This window comes from Bubalus bubalis, chromosome 15, assembly GCF_019923935.1.
Source record: "Bubalus bubalis isolate 160015118507 breed Murrah chromosome 15, NDDB_SH_1, whole genome shotgun sequence".
In the NCBI taxonomy this organism is placed as follows: domain Eukaryota; kingdom Metazoa; phylum Chordata; class Mammalia; order Artiodactyla; family Bovidae; genus Bubalus; species Bubalus bubalis.
Window position 1 is genome coordinate 31,320,460 of NC_059171.1, and position 25,022 is coordinate 31,345,481.

At 35.2% G+C, this 25,022-nt stretch overlaps 1 long non-coding RNA gene across 3 annotated transcripts in view; it reads left to right on the forward strand.

Moving 5' to 3' along the window:
- Positions 1–2,097: 2,097 nt before the first annotated feature.
- The window catches only part of LOC123329452, a 60,613-nt gene continuing 37,688 nt past the window's right edge, over positions 2,098–25,022 (forward strand). For all 3 annotated transcript variants that reach the window (XR_006544896.1, XR_006544895.1, XR_006544894.1), the window contains exons 1-2: positions 2,098–2,597; positions 16,561–16,629. This is a non-coding gene — a long non-coding RNA (uncharacterized LOC123329452). The remainder of the gene's footprint in view (positions 2,598–16,560; positions 16,630–25,022) is intronic.

The following is a 25,022-nucleotide window of genomic DNA, read 5'->3' on the forward strand; positions in this document are numbered from 1 at the left end:
GGATTCTATCCCTGGATTGGGAAGGTCCCCTGGAAGAGGGCATGGCAAGCCACTGCAGTATTCTTGCCTGGAGAACCCCCATGGACAGAGGAGCCTGGTGGGCAATAGTTCATGAGAATGCAAAGAGTTGGACACGACTGAGAGACTAAGCACATTAGGATCTACTGTATGAAAAGACATAAAGATATAATTAATTAACTGAAGTCCACAAACTGAACTCAGCCTTATTTATCACAGTTCACACACTCTAAGGTTGCTCTGTCCAATGTGATATTAACCAGACATGTGTGGCTTTTGAAATTTCAAGTTAAAGTAACTAAAATTAAATGCACTTATACATTTAGTTCCTTGGTCACACTAGCTACACTCAAGTGCTGAATAACCATATGTGACTAGTTGCGGTTGCATTAGATAGCACACACAGTGGATATTTTTACTCTCAGAAGGTTCTATTATGCAATGTTGCTCTAATTTCTCACAAAATTTAAATTTTTGGTTCTGCATAACTCACATTTTCACCTGTTTGATTTGCTCCTGTGACTTTTCTTCTTAGAAAGCCCTTTCTTCCATTTCTCTTTACTTAAATGACATTCATCTTTCAAAATCCATTTTGCCAGCTTTCCTCTCTATGAAATTTTCTGTGATTCCTGTGCCTGGAAGTGAGGTTGTAATTACTTAACTTTTATAATTTATCAGTCTAGCATTAACATTTATCACTTTATATATTGCATTATAAATATTTGTTTCCATGTCTTATTTATCCACTAGAGTATAAACTCTCTAGTCACTATATATACATATATGTATATATATATTTTTTGAATTTTCTGTGACACTGACCACTTCCCTCACATACTATTAAATGATAAATTTTAGATGAATTTAGTTCTGAGATTTATACATGTGGTATTCATATATATATATATATATATGCATTTTTCAATCTTGAGAAAAAGATTTAGAAAGGGAATACTCGGAGGCTTAATATAACATATTTTGAAGATAGTAATATTAATAATTTTTTGCATTAGAACAAAAGGCAAAATGCTTTAAAATATAATTAATTTGATATATCTCAATTAAAGATCATGTAATTGCTCCAGTCTTTGAGAGGTTTAGGAAAATCCCTATTGGCAGAAATTGGCAGCATTAAAAAAAAAATCAGTCAAGAAATAGTTTCAGTCAGTTTTTAATTTCACAATTGGTATTTATTTTCAAACTATTGATAATCCTGGTGCTTTCAATTCTGATATCCAATTAAACTGTGTCTCTTCTCACAGATGCTATTTATCATGTTGTCTTTAGTTTTCAGTAGTTTCAACTTATTTTTAAACACACCAGTGTTCCTTCTAGATAACCTTAGACAAATTCCTGAAAAAAGATTTCAACATTCTATGTTTCTTAGAACATATGAGTCTCTGTCTAGAAACTCAGGGGTGTAAAAAAATGTATTAAATTTTCTAAAACTGAACCATATCAAGTACGAGTCCTTGTTCTACCACATACTATGTTGTAATCGCTAGCAGTTCAGGATTTTCTCACCTTTCCAAGTGAAAGACTTTATGTAAGTTCTGGAGGATTTAGGAATTGCAAAACCATGGCTGGAGAGAGAATTGGTGACTTTTCTTTCACAAGAATCATGATTCCCATCCAAACCTGTGTCCCTACCCTCCTGTTTGATATCAGGATATTTATCCATGTTATTAATAATTGCCTCTGTGCAATTCTTGACTCATCACCAAAAGTTTCTTATTTGGTTCACTCTTGGCTTCATATATGTCCCTCCCAGGGGCAGAGGAAACATTCTACTTTGTAAGTTTCTCTGTGTGGCCGTGGGAAACTTATGTTTCACTATTATATGCCATTTTTGATGACATAGTAAACACTTTGACGTCCTGAACCTAACTCAGTGGTGGGAATTCTGAAACCACATCAGGATTTTGTCCAGGGGGAAAAAAAGTTCTTAATCACTTTAAATCTGGGTGGAGCTTTACAGCCTCCTCTCACACAGAGCTGGGAATCCAAATGTATTTCACCTGGAAAGCACAGGATCACCTGTACTTCATCTAACTTTTTTTTTCCTCCTATCTGAGGACTAGCTTGGTTCTTCAACTATTCCACTTGTTCTAAATTATTCCCCTAAGGAAAATGTTTTTAAACTTAAAAGAGAATTGATTTCTCTGTTTTGCCGTATGTTGGTTCACAAACAGGCCTTCTTATGTGGAAGGCAAGGAGAGACGGAAGCAAGAAGGAGAGCACTACACATTTTTAGCTGATGGTTTTAACAAGCAAAGGAACAGTGCTTGTCTTGGGCAGCTGAAAGACAAGTAGATCTCCACAGCTGCAAGAATAGCAAGAGTTTATATACAAGACTTAACTGGGGTCAGTCAAGTCCAGATAGTTTGTGCAATAGAGTACTCTCTCAAGGCTTCATCATCAAAAATTACTGTCACTGCAGATATGGTGGGAAGAGCATGCATTTCAAGAACAAAGGAGGCAATGAGGAGCTTCTAGTTTCTTGGGTCCACCTCAGTGGTCAACTTGTGGTCACTTCTTCTCCGTGACCTCCTCTATAACTGGATCATCTCTCTTTTAAGGTAATGAATGTTAAAGATTGAGCTGCTTATAAAATGGGGAGGAGTGAAGTAGGTTAGTAAGGAAGAGGGAAGGACAGGGTTAACTATGCCTATCTGGCCACAGTGTAGCATGTCCATTGCAACTAATCCATGAAAATCATTATCCTATTAAATATAGAGTAACTAGCATTTTATTCAGAACCAATTTTGAGTCAGGCTCTCTGCTGAGAACTTTCAAACATATATTTTAAATTTCAAAATAATCTGTTTATGGTAGACATCTGATATTTTATCTGAGGCTCCAAGGCTAAACCATTTGCTCAAGATTCCATAGCTAGTGAGTGAAAGAGGTAAGAGTTGAACCCAGGCCTTTTCTCTCCCCAAATTAGCTAATGTAACTCATATTGACCCATACTGATTGTATTGACTACATTAACTATTCACTAGATAATAGTTAAATCCCTATATTTCTCTTTATCAAATATAAGTTCCATATTTTAAAAAAAAAATTCATATCCCGAGGATGAAGTGCATATAGAATAAAGCAAAATTTTCTGTATTTGTTTATATATAAAATCTGTAGAAAATCATGTTGCTTCATTCCTGTCTGATTTGTTGCTGTAAAACAAACTATCCACTAGTTAAACTTAGGATTTATTACTATAATAAGCTAGAAAAGAATGTATATTTTATGTTTTAAATTTTTTCATCATAATATAAAAGTTACTTAAGGCAAGGCAGTGCACTTTATGGTGGGATCCAAATTTTCATGGGTTAACCAAGGCCATTTTTTACTTCTTCAAAATGATGAAGTGAATTTCAACAAGATACTTTATTTTATGGCATAAAAGAAATATATTCAATTAATCCTTAGACATTAAGTCCCACTATTGATAAGCACTTCCTTGATAAACTCTGGAGTGTAATGGAGAAAATTTAATAGACAGGGTAAAATATATATTATATCTAACATCCTGGGAAAGTAAATCACACAAGAAATATTTTACCCTGGTACATATAGTGAAATCAACTCATGGGAAATAACATTAAAAGCAGCATTAGAAGTAATGTAAAATCATTTTAAGTTAAACATAATTCTCTAAAAATAAGTTGACAGCTTAGCAGCCTCAAGCTTCATCTTGCCAATGTTTATTTCTCTTCTTTTTTATTTGAAGATGGTTCCAAAAGATGCGCACCATCAAAAGTATTCCTGGCAATGCTAAGTAAAGCAAAATATAATGTTTTCATTTCAAAATTTGGTTGAGTATATAATGTCAATTTTTTAATCTATATTTAAAGATTTACACATATTCATCTAAATACATATGTCATTAGATGGCATTTTGTGAATATGTTGCCATTTTTCAAAATATCTTAACACTGATATTATTGGACAAATTTATTTCTTTTGAGAGAGGAAAGTCTTTCAACATAATGAAAATAACCATACAAACAAAAAATGCCTATCTCTCAGATAAATTAAATATATACACACATATATAATGTGAAATAAGAAAATGTGAAAATACACGTTCAGCTTACATATGGATTTAAAGACAGAACAATTTTTATTAAAATTGATAGTTCCCCTGAACTAATTATTACATTGAATTAATATACTTAGTAAATTGTACAAGCATATTATAGTTGCAGTAGATATTTTCACACTTTGGATAGCCTGGAGCAAGCTTTTTTTTTCCATTATAATGTGAATAAGCAGATGCTTCGTCCTTGACTACAAAGAGAAATTATGAAAATAAGAGAAACTTAGAAAAATAAATGATCTTATCTATTTCTATTCTCCCTCAGTGCCTTGAAATGGTATTGCACAAAAGTGAAGTTATATGTGCTTCAAGTGGAGAAGTCACTTCTAAATCCAGAGTATTGACTACTGAGTATTAAAAAAATGGTTACTAAAGACCTGTCTCTGAAAATCTCATGGTGTAGTGAAGGAAACCCAAATGATAATGCATAATATGATCAAGGTTAATTCTTTGTAATTGGGGTATGAACATAGTCCTACGAAAACACAGATCACAGTAGTGACAGTGTTGCATGGAAGAACCAAGTGAAGAGCCATTGACCTGCTTATAGAATAATGAGAATTAGATTTTTTTGTTATAGGAATGAAGAGGGGTTTACAAGCAGGAGACAGTATGAAAATGAAAAAAACTGTGAAATGTCACTTTGAATTTTGTCTTCTTTAGAAAAGAAATTTGTGTGAAAGAGGAATTGGTTTGTTTCTTTCCTTTGATTTGAACAATTTCAAATAAGAGATGAATTTTTAAGCAAATTTGTTGAGCTATAGGAAGCTTTCCAGGTGGTAGAGTGGTAAAAGAATCTACCTGTCAGTGCACAAGAGAAGCGCTTTTGATCCCTGGTTCAGGAAGATCTGGAATAGGAAATGGCAACCCGCTTCAGTATTCTTGCCTGGAAAATTACATGGACAGAGAAGCCTGGCGGGCTACAGTTGTCAGGGTCTCAAATAGTCAGAGGCAAAACTAATACAATTATGTAAAGTTTAAAAATAAAATAAAATTTTAAAAAAAAGCAAAAAAAAAAAAACTAAGCAACTGAGCATGTGTCACACATGTTGAGCTATCACACAGTCTACCCACTTAAAATGTACAATACACTGTTTTTTAGTGTATTCAATATATCTGCAACTACCACCAGCATAGTCAATTTCAGAACATGTTCTTCACCTGAAGAAGAACCCCTGTATCCTTTAGCTATTGCCACCCTATTCCCCTACCTTATCTTCCCAACCCTAAGCAACCATTAATCTACTTTTCATCTATATAGATTTTTCTATTCCAAGCTTTCATATGAATGGAATATTTTATGTGATCTTTAGTGACTTGCTTCTTTCACTTAGCATAATGTTTTTAAGGTTCGTACAGGTTGTAGCATGTGTTCATATTTTCATTCCTTTTGTGACCAAATAATATTACATTGTATGTATACATCACATTTTAACAATTCATCCATTGTTGGACATTGGGTTGTTTCTACATTCTGATGAATATGAATAGTGATACTGTAAACATTTGTGTACAAACTTTTATATGAATATATGTTTTCATTTCCCTTGCATATATACCTAAGAGTGAGATGACTGCATCATGTTGTACCTCTGTTTAGTTTTTGAGGAACTGTCAGACTGTTTTCCAAAGTGGCTGAATCATTTAACAATCTCAGCATCAGTGTATGAAGGTTCTAATTTCTCCACATTTTCAGCAACTTATTGTATTTGATTTTCAAAATTGAGCTATTCTGATGACTGTGAAATGGTATCTCATGTGGCTTTGATTTGAATTTAACATTTTTTTTGTTTTAAAGTCTATTTTTCTAATATTAGTATAGCCATTCTGGCTCTCCCGTGATTGCTGTTTGAATGATATATATTTTTCCATTCTTTGGCTTTCAACGTATTTGTGTCTTGAATCTGAACTATGTCTCCTGTATGCAGTATATAATTGTCATTTTTATCCAGTCTAACAACCTCTACCTTTTGATTGGACAGTGTAATTCATTCACAATTAATATTATTATTGATATATTTATGTTTGCTTGCCAATTTATACTTATTTTCCTCCTCTATTTCTCCTTTATTGTTTTCTTTTGCATTAAATACATGCTTTTAACATAGTATTTTAATTTCTTAGATATTGTGATGATTGATTTTATATATCAACTTGACTAGGCCATGGGGCACACAGATATTTGGTTCTGGGTGAATCTGTGAAAGTGTTCCTGAAGTGTTAATTCAAATTAACATTTGAATTTGTAGACTGAGTAAAGCAGTTTGCCATCCCCAAAGTCAGTGGGCTTCATCCAGTCAGTTAAAAACCTCAATAAAACAAACAACTTCAGTATGGGACAATTTGTTCTCTGTCAGCTTGACTGGCTTTAGGTTGAGACATCAGTCTTCTCCTGCCTTCTGTCTCTGATTGGCATTTCCACTATTGTCTCTCTAGGTTCTCAAACCTCAGACCTGGACTGGGTCTCCAGATTATGGCTGCAAATCTTCTCTGCCTCCATAATCATGCAAGTCAATTCTTTATCAATTGTTTCTAGACTATTTATCTCTATAGAGGTAGGAATAGATATAAGAAATAGATAGAAATATAGATAAAACTGTAGATAGATGATAAATAGATTAACAATTTGTGTCCAGTGATTATCTATCCATCAAACAAAGTTATTTTTCACAAGTGAAGACAAAGCATAGATATTCTCAGAGAAACAAAAATAGAGATTTCATTGCTAGTAGACTCGCCTTACAAGAAATACTGAAGGGAGTTCTTCAGGGTGCAAGCAAGTGATCTCAGATGTAATTAGAATCCATGCAAACAAGGAACAGAGTAATTAGTTATGTAATTATAATAGACAATGTTAATGCTCATTTTCCTCATTTATTCTCTTATTTGAAAATGAAAACAATTATAATTTGGTGGGAGGGCCTGTAACTCACCAAGTGGATGGGATAAGGAAATCATGACATGGTTAAGTTATTAATTATGCCAGTATATTATTGGCTTTTGCATTCCAGTCCCCTATAATGAAAAGGACATCTTTTTTGGGTGTTAATTCTAAAAGGTCTTGTAGGTCTTCATAGAACCATTCAACTTCAGCTTCTTCAGCCTTACTGGTTGGGGCATAGGCTTGGATTACCATGATATTGAATGGTTTGCCTTGGAAACATACAGAGATCATTCTGTCGTTTTTGAGATTGCATCCAAGTAACTGCATTTTGGACTCTTTTGTTGACCATGATGGCTACTCCATTTCTTCTAAGGGACTTTTGCCCACAATAGTAGATATAATGGTCATCTGAGTTAAATTCATCCATTCCAGTCCATTTTAGTTCACTGATTCCTAAAATGTCAATGTTCACTCTTGCCATCTCCTGTTTGACCACTTCCAATTTGCCTTGATTCATGGACCTAACATTCCATGTTCCTATGCAGTATTGCTCTTTACAGCATTGGACCTTGCTTCTATCACTAGTCACATCCACAAATGGGTGTTGTTTTTGCTTTGGCTCCATCCCTTCATTCTTTCTGGAGTTATTTCTCCATCGATCTACATATTGGACACTTACCGACCTGGGAAGTTCCTCTTTCAGTATCCTATCATTTTGCCTTGTCATACTGTTCATGGAGTTCTCAAGGCAAGAATACTGAAGTGGTTTGCCATTCCCTTCTGCAGTGGAACACATTCTGTCAGACCTCTCCACCATGACCTGTCCGTCTTGGGTGGCCCTACAAAGCATGGCATAGTTTCATTGAGTTAGACAAGGACACACAAGTCCGTATGATCAGATTGGCTAGTTTTCTGTGAAAGAGTTGCACTCAAAATGCCAGCAAATTTAGAAAACTCAGCAGTGGCCACAGGACTGGAAAAGGTCAGTTTTCATTCCAATCCCAAAGAAAGGCAATGCCAAAGAATGCTCAAACTGCCACACAATTGCACTCATCTCACACGCTAGTAAAGTAATGCTCAAAATTCTCCAAGCCAGGCTTCAGCAATACGTGAATCGTGAACTTCCAGACGTTCAAGCTGGTTTTAGAAAAGGCAGAGGAACCAGAGTTCAAATTGCCAACATCCGCTGAGTCATCGAAAAAGCAAGAGAGTTCTAGAAAAACATCTACTTCTGCTTTATTGACTATGCCAAAGACTTTGACTGTGTGGATCACAATCAACTGTGGAAAATTCTGAAAGAGATGGGAATACCAGGCCACCTGACCTGCCTCTAGAGAAACCTGTATGCAGGTCAGGAAGCAACAGACTATTTCCAAATAGGAAAAGGAGTATGTCAAGGCTGTATATTGTCACCCTGCTTATTTAACTTATACGCAGAGTACATCATGAGAAAGGCTGGGCTGAAAGAAGCACAAGCTGGAATCAAGAATGCCGGGAAAATATCAATAACCTCAGGTATGCAGATGACACCACCCTTACGGCAGCAAGTGAAGAGGAACTAAAAAGCCTCTTGATGAAAGTGAAAGAGGAGAGTAAAAAGGTTGGCTTAAAGCTCAACATTCAGAAAATGAAGATCATGGCATCTGGTCCCATCACTTCATGGGAAATAGATGGGGAAACAGTGGAAACAGTGTCAGACTTTATTTTTTTCAGCTCTAAAATCACTGCAGATGGTGATTGCAACCATGAAATGGAAAGATGCTTACTCCTTAGAAGGAAAGTTATGACCAACCTAGATAGCATATTCAAAAGCAGAGACATTACTTTGCCAATAAAGGTCTGTCTAGTCAAGGCTATGGTTTTTCCAGTGGTCATGTATGGATGTGAGAGTTGGACTGTGAAGAAAGCTGAGCACCAAAGAATTGATGCTTTTGAACTGTGGTGTTGGAGAAGACTCTTGAGAGTCCCGTGGACTGCAAGGAGATCCAACCAGTCCATTCTGAAGGAGATCAGCCCTGGGATTTCTTTGGAAGAAATGATGCTAAAGCTGAAACTCTAGTACTTTGGCCACCTCATGTGAAGAGTTGACTCATTGGAAAAGACTCTGATGCTGGGAGGGATTGGGGGCAGGAGGAGAAGGGGACAACAGAGGATGAGATGGTTGGATGGCATCACCGACTCGATGGATGTGAGTCTGGGTGATCTCCGGGTGTTGGTGATGGACAGGGAGGCCTGGCATGCTGCAATTCATGGGGTCGCAAAGAGTCAGACAGGACTGAGTGACTGAACTGAACTGAACTGAAGATTAGTAGACATACTGTTTGTTACAGAATGCCTCAGACATTGGGAAAAAGGAGTAGAGCTATATAGGATAAACATTTCTTTATTTTGAAATTAAGCTAGTATGAAGGAAAGCTGATTCTGTTACATTAATATATATGTTATAAACCCTAGACATATATCATATATATGGCCAGGCTCTCCAAAGAGCACCAATAAGAGATAGATGGGTAGATAGATATAAATAACTATGTATCAATTTATCAGAACCAATAGAGGATAGAACTATCAGTCATCTATCTCTGTATATAGTGTTACAAGCACATTTATAAATATATATAGACAGTACTTTGTATTAATGATTTTTATTAATGCATCATATTTAATGTGTTAAATGAAACCAGACATACTGTTGTTGTTAAAACTTTCCTTATTTAGTGTTTTATATTTTTATTATGTATCCATTTATCTTTTGCATATCAAAATACTATATGTAAATGTCAAATTTATTTTTCATTTATAAATGAGTTTAAATATTTTAAAATAATATAAATAAGAGAACATAAGAGATGGAACATAAAAGATGGCAAGAATATACAGAAGAACTGTACAAAAAAGATCTTCACAACCCAGATAATCACAATGGTGTGATCACTCATCTAGAGCCAGACATCCTGGAATGTGAAGTCAAGTGGGCCTTAGAAAGCACCAGTATGAACAAAGCTAGTGAAGGTGATGGAATTCCAGTTGAGCTATTTCAAATCCTGAAAGATGATGCTGTGAAAGTGCTGCAGTCAATATGCCAGCAAATTTGGAAAACTCAGCAGTGGCCACAGGACTGGAAAAAGTCAGTTTTCATTCCAATCCCAAAAAAAGGCAATGCCAAAGAATGCTCAGCTGCTGCTGCTGCTGCTAAGTCGCTTCAGTTGTGTCCGACTCTGTGCGACCCCATAGATGGCAGCCCACCAGTCTCCCCCATCCCTGGGATTCTCCAGGCAAGAACACTGGAGTGGGTTTCCATTTCCTTCTCCAATGCATGAAAGTGAAAAGTGAAAGTGAAGTTGCTCAGTCATGTCCGACTCTTAGCGACCCCATGGACTGCACCCTACCCGTTGTCAGACTACCGGACAGCTGCACTCATCTCATACGCTAGTAAAGTAATGCTCAAAATTCTCCAAGCCAGGCTTCAGCAATACTTGAACCGTGAACTTTCAGATGTTCAAGCTGGTTTTAGCAAAGGCAGAGGAACCAGAGATCAAATTGCCAACATCCGCTGGATCATGGAAAAAGCAAGAGAGTTCCAGAAAAACATCTATTTCTGCTTTACTGACTATGCCAAAGCCTTTGACTGTGTGGATCACAATAAACTGTGGAAAATTCTTCAAGAGATGGGAACCAGACCACCTGACCTGCCTCTAGAGAAACCTGTATGCAGGTCAGGAAGCAACAGTTAGACTGGACATGGAACAACAGACTGGTTCCAAATAGGAAAAGGAGTATGTCAAGGCTGTATACTGTCATCCTGCTTATTTAACTTATATGTAGAGTAAATCATGAGAAACGCTGGGCTGAAAGAAGCACAAGCTGGAATCAAGATTGTTGGGAGAAATATCAATAACCTCAGATATGCATATGACACCACTCTTATGCAGAAAGTGAAGAGGAACTAAAAAGCCTCTTGATGAAAGTGAAAGAGGAGAGTAAAAAAGTTGGCTTAAAGCTCAACATTCAGAAAACGAAAATCATGGCATCTGGTCTCATCACTTTATGGGAAATAGATGGGGTAACAGTGTAAACAGTGTCAGACTTCATTCTTTTGGGCTCCAAAATCATTGCAGATGGTGACTGCAGCCATGAAATTAAAAGACGCTTACTCCTTGGAAGGAATGTCATGACCAACCTAGACAGCATATTCAAAAGCAGAGACTTTACTTTGCCAACAAAGGTCCATCTAGTCAAGGCTATGGTTTTTCCAGTGGTAATGTATGGATGTGAGAGTTGGACTGTGAAGAACTCTGAGCACGGAAGAATTGATGCTTTTGAACTGTGGTGTTGAAGAAGACTCTTGAGAGTCCCTTGAACTGCAAGGAGATCGAACCAGTCCATTCTGAAGGAGATCAGCCCTGGGTGTTCTTTGGAAGGAATGATGCTAAAGCTGAAACTCCAGTACTTTGGCCACCTCATGCGAAGAGTTGACTCACTGGAAAAGACTCTGATGCTGGGAGGAATTGGGGGCAGGAGGAAAAGGGGACAACAGAGGATGAGATGGCTGGATGGCATCACCGACTCAATGTATGCGAGTTTGAGTGAACTCCGGGTGTTGGTGATGGACATGGAGGCCTGGCATGCTGCAATTCATGGGGTCACAAAGAGTCGGACATGACTGAGCAACTGAACTGAATTGAAGAAAGCTATAAAAACTAAATGACTTCATATATGGGATGTAAAATTACTAAAGATATATTTTTTCTATTGATAATCAGAGAAACAGATTACAGTATGTTTAAGCCTAATGGTCATTACTTATAAAGTTAGATAAAGGAGCTTAGAGGAAAGAAATGTAGTAAGTTAGGAAAACAAATAAAATAAAAATATAAATTCCTACTAGGAAGAAGCATAAAAATATGACAAAGCTTAGATTAAAATTTTATGAAAATAAGCAGCTTAAACTTACTTTTCAATTATGTTGTCATATTGGATAAAATACAAATGCACACATATGTGCACAAACCATAATCCATTTCTTTTTCCATTAGACAGACAATGTTAAAAAGTTATTTGAAATATATTTGGAATTTTTCAAGGTGAATGATACACTCTGCAATATTAATGTTGACAAAAAATGAGGAAAGTAATACCAGGAAAAAATACTGCTGTGATAAGATTTTACTATGAATATAAACAGGTCAAGGCAAAAAGAATTTTGAACCAATAAAATTCAGTTTTTTTCCTTGAGAGTGACCATTTAAAATGTAGAGATAATAAACATAATCTCCCGACATCTCTCTACCAAATACAACCTGAAATGGCTGAAGACATGTAAAATTATAAAAATTTCTTCCTTAGCTGAAAACTAGGAAGTGATACTATCAGCTGTAGGAGATTAAAAAAAAAAGGGTTGTTATTGAAGGCTGACAAGGCCATGGCACCCCACTCCAGTACTCTTGCCTGGAAAATCCCATGGATGGAGGAGCCTGGAAGGCTGCAGTCGATGGGGTCGCTGAGGGTGGGACACGACTGAGCGACTTCACTTTCACTTTTCACTTTCATGCTTTGGAGAAGGAAATGGCAACCCACTCCAGTGTTCTTGCCTGGAGAATCCCAGGGACGGGGGAGCCTGGTGGGCTGCCGTCTATGGGGTCACACAGAGTCGGACACGACTGAAGTGACTTAGCAGTAGCAGCAGCAAAGAATTCAAAGTAATAGCAAAGTAAATAGCAAGATATGTTATTTAGAGTGTGCTCTAAATAACATTGATTTGTTCTGGCATGTGATGCAAGTGAAAGTGAATCAGGTTCGATCAGTAGTGTTCCCCTAGAAAATCATTTACCAGTGGAAAGCATTATATTGTGTGGTAAAACTTGCACTTGCCTCTTGAGAATGGCTTTCCTAGAATTCTCCTCCATCTTGTGGGCATGTAAGAAACCAATTAATCTTCATTTTGTGACCATTTGAATTTCTTTTACTATTGTTAGTAAGTGTATATATTTGGAATTTTTCAAGGTGGATGACACACTCTGTAATAATTTAATATTGAATTATTGCAACTATGTATTTATCATATTTCCTTCTTGAATTATTGTTTTAGGTAGTAGAGTTCATTCATGTATTGTTTGTAACTCCAGGACATATGCTTCTAATATATCACCATTAACTTGAAACATATTTATTATCATGTAAACATTTTTATTTTCATGTCTTTTTAAAAAATTTAATAAGATATTTTATCATGTCCTCAAATGACATTGTTTAATTTCCTCAAATGACATTGCAGCATTTAATAAAAGTTTATATATTATTTCTTTTGATTCAATAAAATGTTAAATTATATAAGTAAAAACTCCTAATATCAAACTATGCTTTCTCAAAATTCCTTTTAGTTATGGTTTTAACCTATTTCTAGATGTCATTAATAACATATTAATCTTTTAAATACATGTTTACCTAAGGTTGTTACTTAGTATTTGAGAAAAAGTTAAGCTAAAATATTTTGATACCATGGTTAAATGGTATTTGAAAACTTTATTGGGGTATATTTGCATATTCTACATGTATAATAATACATTTAACATGAAAATTTTAATTTTTTTGTAAATTTGAAAGCTAACTCTTTAAAGCTCTCTTGGTATATTTTAATTTTGAAATTCATTCCTTAAACAACCTCTCTTAACTTTTTCCATTAAGTCAATTTGGCAGTTATTTTTAATCATGTTCAATGTCTCAGAATAAATTTTCACAAGATATTTACTCAGTTTCTATGATTATGTCCATGCTTACACAAATTATGTGCATTTACAGTATTTATTTTTACTGTTCTTGGTTTGATTAGGGATTATACTGCATATTTGAATGAGCCAACTATGGAATGTAGTTACCAGAAAATAACAGTGGATTTTCTACAATTTCAGTGGGCTTGTATCATCATATTTTGTTTATCCATTATTAATTATCATTTTTAGTTATTTTTCAAAAATTTAGTTAAATGCTTTATTTCATTATCAAACCTCTGATTATTAAAGGATACAGTGAAAATATTCTCTGATTACAACTTCAATTGCATTTAATAAGTTTTGATGGGCTCAACTTTTATGTTTTGTTTTATTTTACTTTGTAGTTTCAATTCCAAATTAAGCCAACAACTTTTAAAATTCTTTTTCAACTTTTAGGAAGTTTAGAATTTCATTTCATTTGATATTTTATGATATTTTTATTATTTCAAAAAATTAAATTACTCATTTAATTTATTTAACTTAAGTTATTATATATATATTTGACCTTCTGTTTACATGAATTAGTTTGCTAGGGCTGCCATAATAACGTACCACAGACTGTATGGCCCATCTAGCAGAAATCTATTTTCTTACAATTCTAGAGGCTAGAATCTAGGTTTCAGCAGAACCGATTTCTTCTGAGGTTTCTCTCCTTAGCTTAAATGTGGATGTCTTCTCCCTATGTCTTCACATGTCCTTCCCTCTATAATAGTCTTTCAAATTTCCTCTTCTTATATGGACACCACTCATTTTGTGCTTTAGTTATTTTTGGTGGGTCTTACTTGGCTTTACTATTTTTGATATATTTCTTTTGAATAATAATACCAGTAAAACTCTTTTTCAAATTAGCATTAGTATTGATACTTTTCTAATCTGAGAATGGAATCAGCACCATTATTTTGTTAACTCTGAAGTGAATGAACATATGTGTACAGTTGTAAAAAATATTTTGTCATACATAAGACTTTCATTAATATAATTTGATTGTAAACAGATTACAACAGTACTTCTTCCAACATTTCCAATACTAAAAACTAAGCTATAATCTTGAAAAAACATATCCTTGCTACAGATTCATTTCTGTATTGTAAAAAGCATCATTTTTAAATGTCATCAAAATAATGTTTTTAATTATTAATTGAATTAATACACACTTTAAAAATGTATTTAAATAAAATTTATTCCATATTAAATTCATGTCAACATAGAAACCAATTTTTCTTTCTATAATCTTTTGTAGTCATTATGCTCTATGGAAAAATTAGTTGATACTTGAACCTAACTTAAAACAATTTCATAAAACAAATAAATTTTATGTGACATTTAAAAAGATTCTTTTTAGCCGTAGTCGCTAAGCAAGTGTACTGAAAAATTTAACCCAGTAAAATTCTATTTGAAATTTTAATGCAGTTTTCTTTGGGGAATTGTTTTGCATATTTGGCAGAAGATCCATAGAAAAAGACATGTGGTCAGTCTGTTTAAGTGAATTTTATGAAAGAAAAAAATATCTACAGAACAAATGGACTTACTAACATTTGCTATACAGCTAGCAATTAAAAAAATTGAACTCTTGTTTTAGTCCGTATTCATATACAAATTTTTATAAGCTAGTAACTTTTAAACTGAAGGATAAAAAGTGATGAGCTGTACACAGTCTGTATTACATAAAAGATCTGGGCTTGACTCTCTGGACTGTTTAATATTCTATTGCATGTATAATATAAAGAAAACAGAAGCAGATTTGTGTATTTTTCAGTAATTGAGGGCATTTCAGAACATCTTTGGAGAAGGAAATGGCAACCCACTCCCATGTTCTTGCCTGGAGAATCCCAGGGACGGGGGAGCCCAGTGGGCTGCCATCTATGGGGTCTCACAGAGTCGGACATGACTGAAGTGACTTAGCAGTAGCAGAACATCTAGTCTACCACACGGCTGTAAGAAGAAGTCTACTGTAGTCTGAGCAAGAAAATATATTTTAATTAATACCTATCATGGTGTTAGCTAATATGCTAGGTTTGGAATACAACATCAGTAAAATGAAGGAATCTTATCATAATCGTTAGATGAGTAGATGGGGTGATCCTGGATGCAAACACCATTTAAAAGTTTACTGTGAAATACATAACTGAGTGTCTTTATAGCATGCTTCTTCCAATTCAATTCATTATGCTTCATATTCATTGTGAAATGATCAAACGTATAATATGAAGTATTTCTAGAATCCTGTGTGTCTCAGATTGCTATTACTTGTCATATACATTAACAGTGTCTGAAAAATGTTTCATGGAATAATAAAAATACCTTTTAAAAACTGATCTATTTTTAAGATGAACTTTTAAATTTTAGAACAGTTTTAGATTTATGGGAAAGTTGCAAGTATAGTGCAGAGATTTTTCCCCGTAACTTTTAGGATATGTTATATTTGTAAAAATTAAGAAAATAGTATTAATGTATCATTATGAATTTTTATTTTATTTTATTTTATTTTTAAACTTTACATAATTGTATTAGTTTTGCCAAATATCAAAATGAATCTGCCACAGGAGTCCTTATTTCACTGAGATTCCTTTAGTTTTTAACCAAATGTATGTTCCTTTATGTTTGGTATTTTACCAAGGATGCCAGATCATGTTTAGTCATTGTGTGTCCCTTAGGCTCTCCTTGTTTATGATGGTTTCTCAAGACTCCCTTTATTTTTAATGATCTTGACGATCTGGAGAAGTACTGATCAGATATTTTGTAGAATACCCCTCAATTGATACTGTGTCTGTTTTTCTTTTGATTAGACTGAATATATGTGTCTTGGTAGGAAGACTACAGAAATAAAGTTCCATTTTAATCATCTTGTTGCAAAGGTACGTATTGTTAACATGACATCATTTTTGATGATAAACTTGATAATAGGTTTCTATACTATAAAAGTACTCTTTCTCCCCCTCTTTCCATACTGTATATTTTGGAAGAAATCACTACATGCATTCCACCCACCCCTTGAAAGCAGTATTAATATTGACATAAATTATTTTTATATTCTCCTGTGGATAGATTTGTCTGTTCTTCCTTATTTTTTATATATTTTAAATATATTCAGTTACTTATTTATGTCAGTATGGACTCAGGGAAGGAAATTTATGACCAACCTAGATAGCATATTCAAAAGCAGAGACATTACTTTGCCAACAAAGGTTCATCTAGTCAAGGCTATGGTTTTTCCTGTGGTCATGTATGGATGTGAGAGTTGGACTATGAAGAAGGGTGAGCATCGAAGAATTGATGCTTTTGAACTGTGGTGTTGGAGAAGACTCTTGAGAGTCCCTTGGACTGCAAGGAGATCCAACCAGTCCATTCTGAAGGAGATCATCCCTGGGATTTCTTTGGAAGGAATGATGCTAAAGCTGAAACTCTAGTACTTTGGCCACCTCATGTGAAGAGTTGACTCATTGGAAAAGATTCTGATGCTGGGAGGGATTGAGGGCAGGAGGAGATGGGGACGACAGAGGATGAGATGGCTGGATGGCATCACTGACTCGATGGACGTGAGTCTGGGTGAACTCCGGGAGTTGGTGATGGACAGGGAGGCCTGGCATGCTGCAATTCATGGGGTCGCCAAGAGTCAGACATGACTGAGCGACTGAACTGAACTGAACTGAACTGATGGACTCAGGGGTATTTATTTCATATTTAGATTATAAATCCAATGCTACTTTATTTATTTTGTTGCTGAAATTGTTTCAGATTTGACCACTTAGAGTTCTTTAAATTGGCTACCATGTCTCCTTGGACAAATTTTCTTCATGTGCCTTTTTTTTTTTCTTTTTTGAACACTTCTTTACTTTCTGATCCTATAATGTGTTCTAAACTCATCTTACATACTTCCTTCCCCAATTTTAAAATCAGCTATTTCTTCAAGAGCTCTGATTATTTTGTGTATTTGTAATAGAGTTCTATCGCTTTGTTAAATTTTGCATTCCATTCTGGAATTCTTCTGACTTCTTAAATGATTTTCTTCTTTTGTACACATAAAGGTTCATTCCTTGTGCTGTAATTTTCTATGGCTTTTGAAAACTGCACAGTGTCATCACTGTATTGTACAGAATAGTTTTACCACTGAAAATCTCCATTCAATCATAGCCCCTGGTCCCCAAGCTCTCCCCTGGTCCCCTGGAAACTGCTAAACTTTTGAACCATTACTATGAAAGTGAAAGTGAAAGTCACTCAGTCTTGTCTGACTCTTTGTGACCCCATGGACTATACAGTCCATGGAATTCTCCATGTCCAAATACTAGAGTAGGTAGCCTTTACCTTCTTCAGGAAATCTTCCCAACCCTGGGATTGAACCCAGGTAGCCCACATTGCAGACAGATTCTTTACCAGCTGAGCCACAAGGGAAGCCATAGGATACTGGAATGGGTAGCCTATCTCTTCTCCAGCAGATCTTCCTGACCCAGGAATCCAACTGGGGTCTCCTGCATCACAGATGGATTCTTTACCAACTGAGCTATCAGTGAATTTGAAATGACATGCAATTGGTAATTATACAGTATGTAGACTTTCAGACTGATTTACTTTACTTAGCTACGTGTATTTAAGATTCATTAATTTTTTAGTGTTTGACAGCTCATCTCTTATTATAGTTTAATGGTGTTCCATTGTATATGTGCATAGATGTTCCAGCATTTGCTTATTAATTCATCTGTTGAATGACCTTTTAAACTTTTAGTTGTTAGTGATTTTAAATAAAACTTCTACAAAAGTTTTCAAATTTGTTAAGCAAATACCTTTTAGCATAATTGTTGGATCATTATGCTAAGACTATGTTTGGCTTTGTAACAAAATGTTAAATTATCTTCCAAATTAACAGTTTTGCATTACTATCAGCAATGAATGAGTATTCTTTGATCTATATTCTCATCAGCAATTGATACTGTTCAGTTCAGTTCAGTTGCTCAGTTGTGTCCTACTCTTTGTGACACCATGAACCACAGCACGTCAGGCCTCCCTGTCCATCACTAACTCCTGGAGTCCACCCAAACACATGTCCATTGTGTCGGTGATGCCATCCAACCATCTCATCCTCTATCGTCCCCTTCTCCTACTGCCTTCAATGTTTCCCAGCATCAGGGTCTTTTCAAATGAGTCAGCTCTTCGCATCAGTTAGCCAAAGTATTGGAGTTTCAGCTTCAACATCAGTCCTTCCAATGAACACCCAGGATTGATCTCTTTTAGGATGGACTGGTTGGATCTCCTTGCAGTCCAAGCAACTCTCAAGAGTTTTCTCCAACACTACAGTTCAAAAGCATCAATTCTTTGGTGCTCAGCTTTCTTTATAGTCCAACTCTCACATCCATACATGACCACTGGAAAAACCATAGCCTTGACTAGATGGACCTTTGTTGGCAAAGTAATGTCTCTGCTTTTAAATATGCTGTCTAGCTTGGTCATAACTTTCCTTCCAAGGAGTAAGCGTCTTTTCATTTCATGGCTGCAATCACCATCTGCAGTGATTTTGGAGCCCAAAAAAATAAAGTCAGCCATTGTTTCCACTCTTTCCCCCTCTATTTGCCATGAAGTGGTGGGACCGGATGCCATAATCTTAGTTTTCTGAATGTTGAGCTCTAAGCCAGCTTTTTCACTCTCCTCTTTCACTTTCATCAAGAGGCATTTTTGTTCCTTTTCACTTACCGCCATAAGGGTAGTGTCATCTGCATATCTGAGGTTATTGATATTTCTCCCAGCAGTCTTGATTCCAGCTTGTGCTTCTTCCAGCCCAGTGTTTCTCATGATGTGCTCTGCATATAAGTTAAATAAGCAGGGTGACAACATACAGCCTTGACGTACTCCTTTTCCTATTGGAACCAGTCTGTTGTTCCATGTCCAGTTCTAACTATTGCTTCCTGACCTGCATACAGGTTTCTCAAGAGGCAGGTCAGGTAGTCTGGTATTGATACTGTTAGTTTTTAGAATTTTGTCCATTCATATTAGTTGTGTTGTGGTACTCACTGTTTTAATTTGCAGTTCCATATGTATATATAGATATAATGCTGAACTTCTTCTTATGTATTTATTCATCATCTGTATATTTTCTTTGGTTTGGTCTTTTTGATCTTTTCTTTGGATATTTAGGGGCTTCCCTGGTGGAACTAGTGGTAAAGAACCTGCCTGCTAATGCCAAGGTGGGTTCAATCCCTGGGTCAGAAAGATAACCTGGAGATTTAATCAGATTGTTAGTTTCTTATTTTTAAATTTTAGTATTATTTTTATATTTTTTATACAAATCCTTTATCATATATGAGTTTTACAAATATTTTCTCTGAGCCTTTGTATTGTGTTTTAATTCTCCTAACAGGGCCTTTCACAGAACAGAAGTTTTAAATTTTAATAAGGTACAACTTAATGTATTTTTAATACATGGGTTTTACTTATCTATGCCATCAGAGCCAAGGTCATTTAGGTTTCCTTCTTTGTTATCTTCTAGAAGTTTTATCATTTTGTGCTTACATTTAGATTTGTGGTCAATTTTAAATTGATTTTTATAAAAAATACAACATTTCTGAGTTGGTTTATATTTTTGCACAAGAAATCCAATTGTTCCAGTACCATTTATTGAAAGGACTATCTTTTCTTTATTGAGTAACCTTTTTTCATTTGTAAAACATCAACTTATAAAATTTGTGGGAATCTATTTCTCAGCTCGGTATCTTGTTGCATTGATATATGTGTCTCTTCTTTTGCCAATATATGCTGTTTTGATTACTGTTGCTTAATAGTAAGTATTGCAATTGAGTAATGTGGGTTTTCTGTCTTTGTTTGTCTTAGTATTGTGTTGGCCATTCTAGATCTTTTTCCTTTCACATAAACTTTAGAATAATTTTGTCAATATCTTCAAAAGAGCTTTCTGGAATTTTGATTGAGATTGTGTTGACGTTACAACTTGAGTTTGGAAGACTGATGCCTTAATAATTCAATTTTGCAATTCAAGATATTTATGCCACATATATATGTGTGTATGTATTTCATATATGTACATACCTATGAAATTAAATTACAAGCAGTATTAACACAAGTACTTAAACTACTTAGTCATGGTTATAAAATAAAAAAGAGCAAAGTGGCACAACAAGTTCTAAAGTGAGAGAACAGAAAAATGACCCTTTTCGGAAGACGTATTTACATCAATAATTTTCCATTTATTTCACACTTCTAAATATATAATATTTAGTATCTCAATTATAATCACCTATAGTTAATAATTAACAGCCAGAAAAAGGGACAATGAAGACAAATAAAAGGCTTTGAAGCTGAGTTTAAAACTGCTTTATCTTTCTTCTTCATTTTCACTTATGTTATTACTTAATTTTTATCTTAGGTAACCTTAATATTAAACTCAAATTTTTGCTAAGAACCTTTAAGAATATAAATATATTTCTTAACTTGTCTAACTAAAACAAAAATTAGAATGCTAGAAATTACAATTAAATTAATATGCAGGAACATTAAAGATTTTAAAACAATACTCCAAATTTTAAGTGGAATAATGACTTAAATCTACATTTTTACATTACTATGATATTTCATGAGATTTAATTCACAAAGAGCACCAATAAAGTTGTCTTATTTATGTTCATGTTCCGTTTGCATATGTCTCAAAGTCTTTGTATGTACATTTAGACTCTTCTTCAACGTTTTAACATACACATAAAATCAACATATTCAGTAAGTTATTTTTATGAGATCAATTGCAAATTTTCAGCATTTTGCATAAATTAAGGCATGCCATCTCTGCATGCTTGACTTTGCATTCTGTGGGAGCCAGTTGCATGACTTCATCAGAGAAGGAACACAGGACATTATCCAGGCAAACTGGTGAAGAGAATGTAGTTATGGTTTTGCCAAGTTTCAAAAGTCATTGGTTGTTGTCTTATTTTGCCCTTGGTGTGGACACAGTCAGTGCATGGAGTTACACATTTACACTACAAAAACCTCCCATGAATTAGCTACTTCACATTCACTATCTGCTTGATGGCTTGTAATACCAAAGTCTTGTGTTTTGCTTATCAAATTAGTATCTTCACTCTCTCAGGAAACTTACTTTACCAGAAAGTATTTGTGTTGTCATAGGGGTGAAAATGGAGTCACTTCCGTTAAATGTACTAACTTCTTGCATAGAAGGCACTCTTAAACTCCATTAGGAATGAGACATAGCTGATGACCTCTTTCAAGCGCTTGGTCAGCATTTGTAGCAAGTCTGCATTTTCTCTCATGTCGCTCTTCAACTCTTCTCACCTGGGTTTACAGAGAGACACTTTTGTCAGCTCCCACTCAGTTCATTTTTGAGACATTTCACCTAAATTTGAATAGTCTTATATTGAAAGAAAGTATATGCATTTATGCACATGGATCTTTCCTAGTATAGATATAGTAATTTTAAACCATATTTTTAAAATCTATAAAAACAGAAAGAAATCGTTTAGAATTAAGACTTGTGAACTGAGAAAGTATTCATATGCTTGGTCAATCCTTCCTCTCCTACTTCCCACCACATCCCCAGTTAGCTTCAGCCCAGAGAAGTCATTTCCCCCTCACCAAAATTTTGTCAGAAATATATATCAACATGATTACAAGATCATATTAATTCCATATACTAGGAATCTTGGACAGATCAAAAATTTTCAGTGTATATTTATTAAATTTACATTTAGGTGCTATGACTCTAGCTTATTTTTGTTTCTTCAGTTATGTGGAAATGTTTTTGTTCAATAACTGTGGACTCTTAGGATAATGCCCTTTTTCCGGGGAAGGGGCAGAGATCCTAATTGTTCTCTAATGAGTGGGATGGTTCTGAACTATAATGAAATATAGTACTCAGAATGGCAACAATGCCGTAGTTGAAAAACATCTTATTCCTGACCAGATCCCATACCTATTATGCACTAGATTTTAATCAGAAGTTTCAAAACACAATAGTCTTTGCCTACTCTTAACAATTAAAGTTTTCTGTCTTTATTAAGTACTTTCACATTTGTACTTGGAGGCTACCTGTTTTAATTAGAAAATTATTTCTAATACTCAGACTTCTGAATACCATTATTTGTAACCCAATTAGCTTGCACAAATCACAGTGCTCCAAGGTCGCTGCTCTCATTTCAGCCTGTCTGTTAAAGCAGCAAGATTAGCTCACACATCTACTCACAATTAAAAGTGATAACAAAGCTTTAACTTGTTTTGTCTTCTTTTTGTGATCTGACCCCCTTATCCTCTTTTTATCCTCCTTGCAGTTAGAACTGCATCAATATAAGAGAAAACACTTTTCAGCTCCTTTCTTAACCTTTCCCATATCAAATACTTCAGCCATTTGCAAATGCATGCCTCAAAAGTTGCTACCTGCTAGCCTGGGCTTGCAAGGCCCAAGGACCTCAGCCATTCACAGCAGCACCATTAGAGTTGTCTTCCTTCCAGCCACATGGACCACAGTTTTAGTATTAGCTTCCTTGCCAGCCAGACATCTAACCTTGTGGTTTTCCATTTCTTTCCCTTTTGTTAAACCTCAGGTGCCTCTTCTATTGAACCAATAGAAGCCACAGGGAAATTACACATTTTGCTTACTTTGGATTCTAGGTGCTTTTTTTTTTTTTTAACCAGTTGGCCAAAGAGCCCAGAGGGAAGGGAAGGGAAAAGAAGGGAAGAGAACACACTTTTACAACTGTTCTTCCCAGTTTTCCAACTACAGAGCCTTTGTTTTCTGGTGCAAGAATGGTTAAAAATATGATCATTTGTTTTTCTGGAATCATATCTTTCCAGGCCTTTTTTTCCCCCAATATCCCCAAAAGTCAGTAAACCAGAATGTGATGCTTTATATTAATATTAAATTTACTTTAGGCATCAGTCCCTAGGGCTTCCATTGTAAGGATGGTGACAGAAAGATGGCCAGACAACCAAAAGATGTAAGTCCTTTGATGTACACAAAATTGCTACTCAAAGCCAGAGATACAATAGTAGTCTCAGTCAAAATGACAAGCCTTTCTGATTTTCAAATCCCTTTCAGTAGTGCCCAGTGCCACCCCTGAATAGAGTAGTAGCCCACTACCCTTTATGTAGAACATGGTCTGCCATTTTTATGCATTTAAGATATGTTCCTAGATTCTAAGTGTTACCCCTGCTTGCCAACCAAAAGCACATAACTTTCAACAACTCAAGTACATTCCTTGAAATTTATTGGGGGACTAGGTGAAACAAAGGTCCATTTCCCAGGTGCGAATTTGTTTGCTTTTCCAGGCTTTTGGCTTCCTTGAAGTCTATTCTGTAGATAATTGGCTCCAAGTTCTAACTACCATTGAAAAGAAGTTTCAGAAATAATTACATTCATAGTGTTATTGATCACATTTAGAATATCGTTACCAAAATAAGAATGATTACTGCTAAGTAATAGAGCACATCAGATTGATTATATTCTTTGCAGCCAAAGATGGAGAAGCTCTATACAGTCAGCAAAAAACAAGACCAGGAACTGACTGTAGCTCAGATCATGAACTCCTTATTGCCAAATTCAGACTTAAATTGAAGACAGTACGGAAAACCATTGGACGATTCAGGTATGACCTCAATCAAATCACTTACTATTTTACAGTGGAAGTGAGAAATAGATTTAAGGGATTAGATCCGATATATGGACAGAGGTTCATGACATTGTTCAGGAGACAGGGATTAAGACCATCCCCAAGAAGAAGAAATGCTAAAAAGCAAGATGACTGTCTGAGGAGGCCTTACAAATAGCTGTGAAAAGAAGAGAAGCGAAAAGCAAAGGAGAAAAGGAAAGATATACCCATCTGAATGCAGAGTTCCAAAGAATAGCAAGGAGAGATAAGAAAGCCTTCCTCAGTGATCAGTGCAAAGAAATAGAGGAAAACAATAGAATGGGAAAGACTAGAGATCTTTTCAAGAAAATTAGAGATACCAAGGGAACATTTCATGCAACGATGGGCTCAGTAAAGGACAGAAATGGTATGGACCTAACAGAAGCAAAAGATATTAAGAGGTGTCAAGAATACACAGAAGAACTGTACAAAAAAGATCTTCATGACCCAGATAATCACGATGGTGTGATTACTCAACTAGAGCCAGACATCCAAGAATGTGAGGTCAAGTAGGCCTTAGGAAGCATCACTGTGAACAAAGCTAGTGGAGGTGACGGAATTCCAGTTGAGCTAAAGGATGATGATAATGATGATGATGATCATGTATGAAAGTGCTA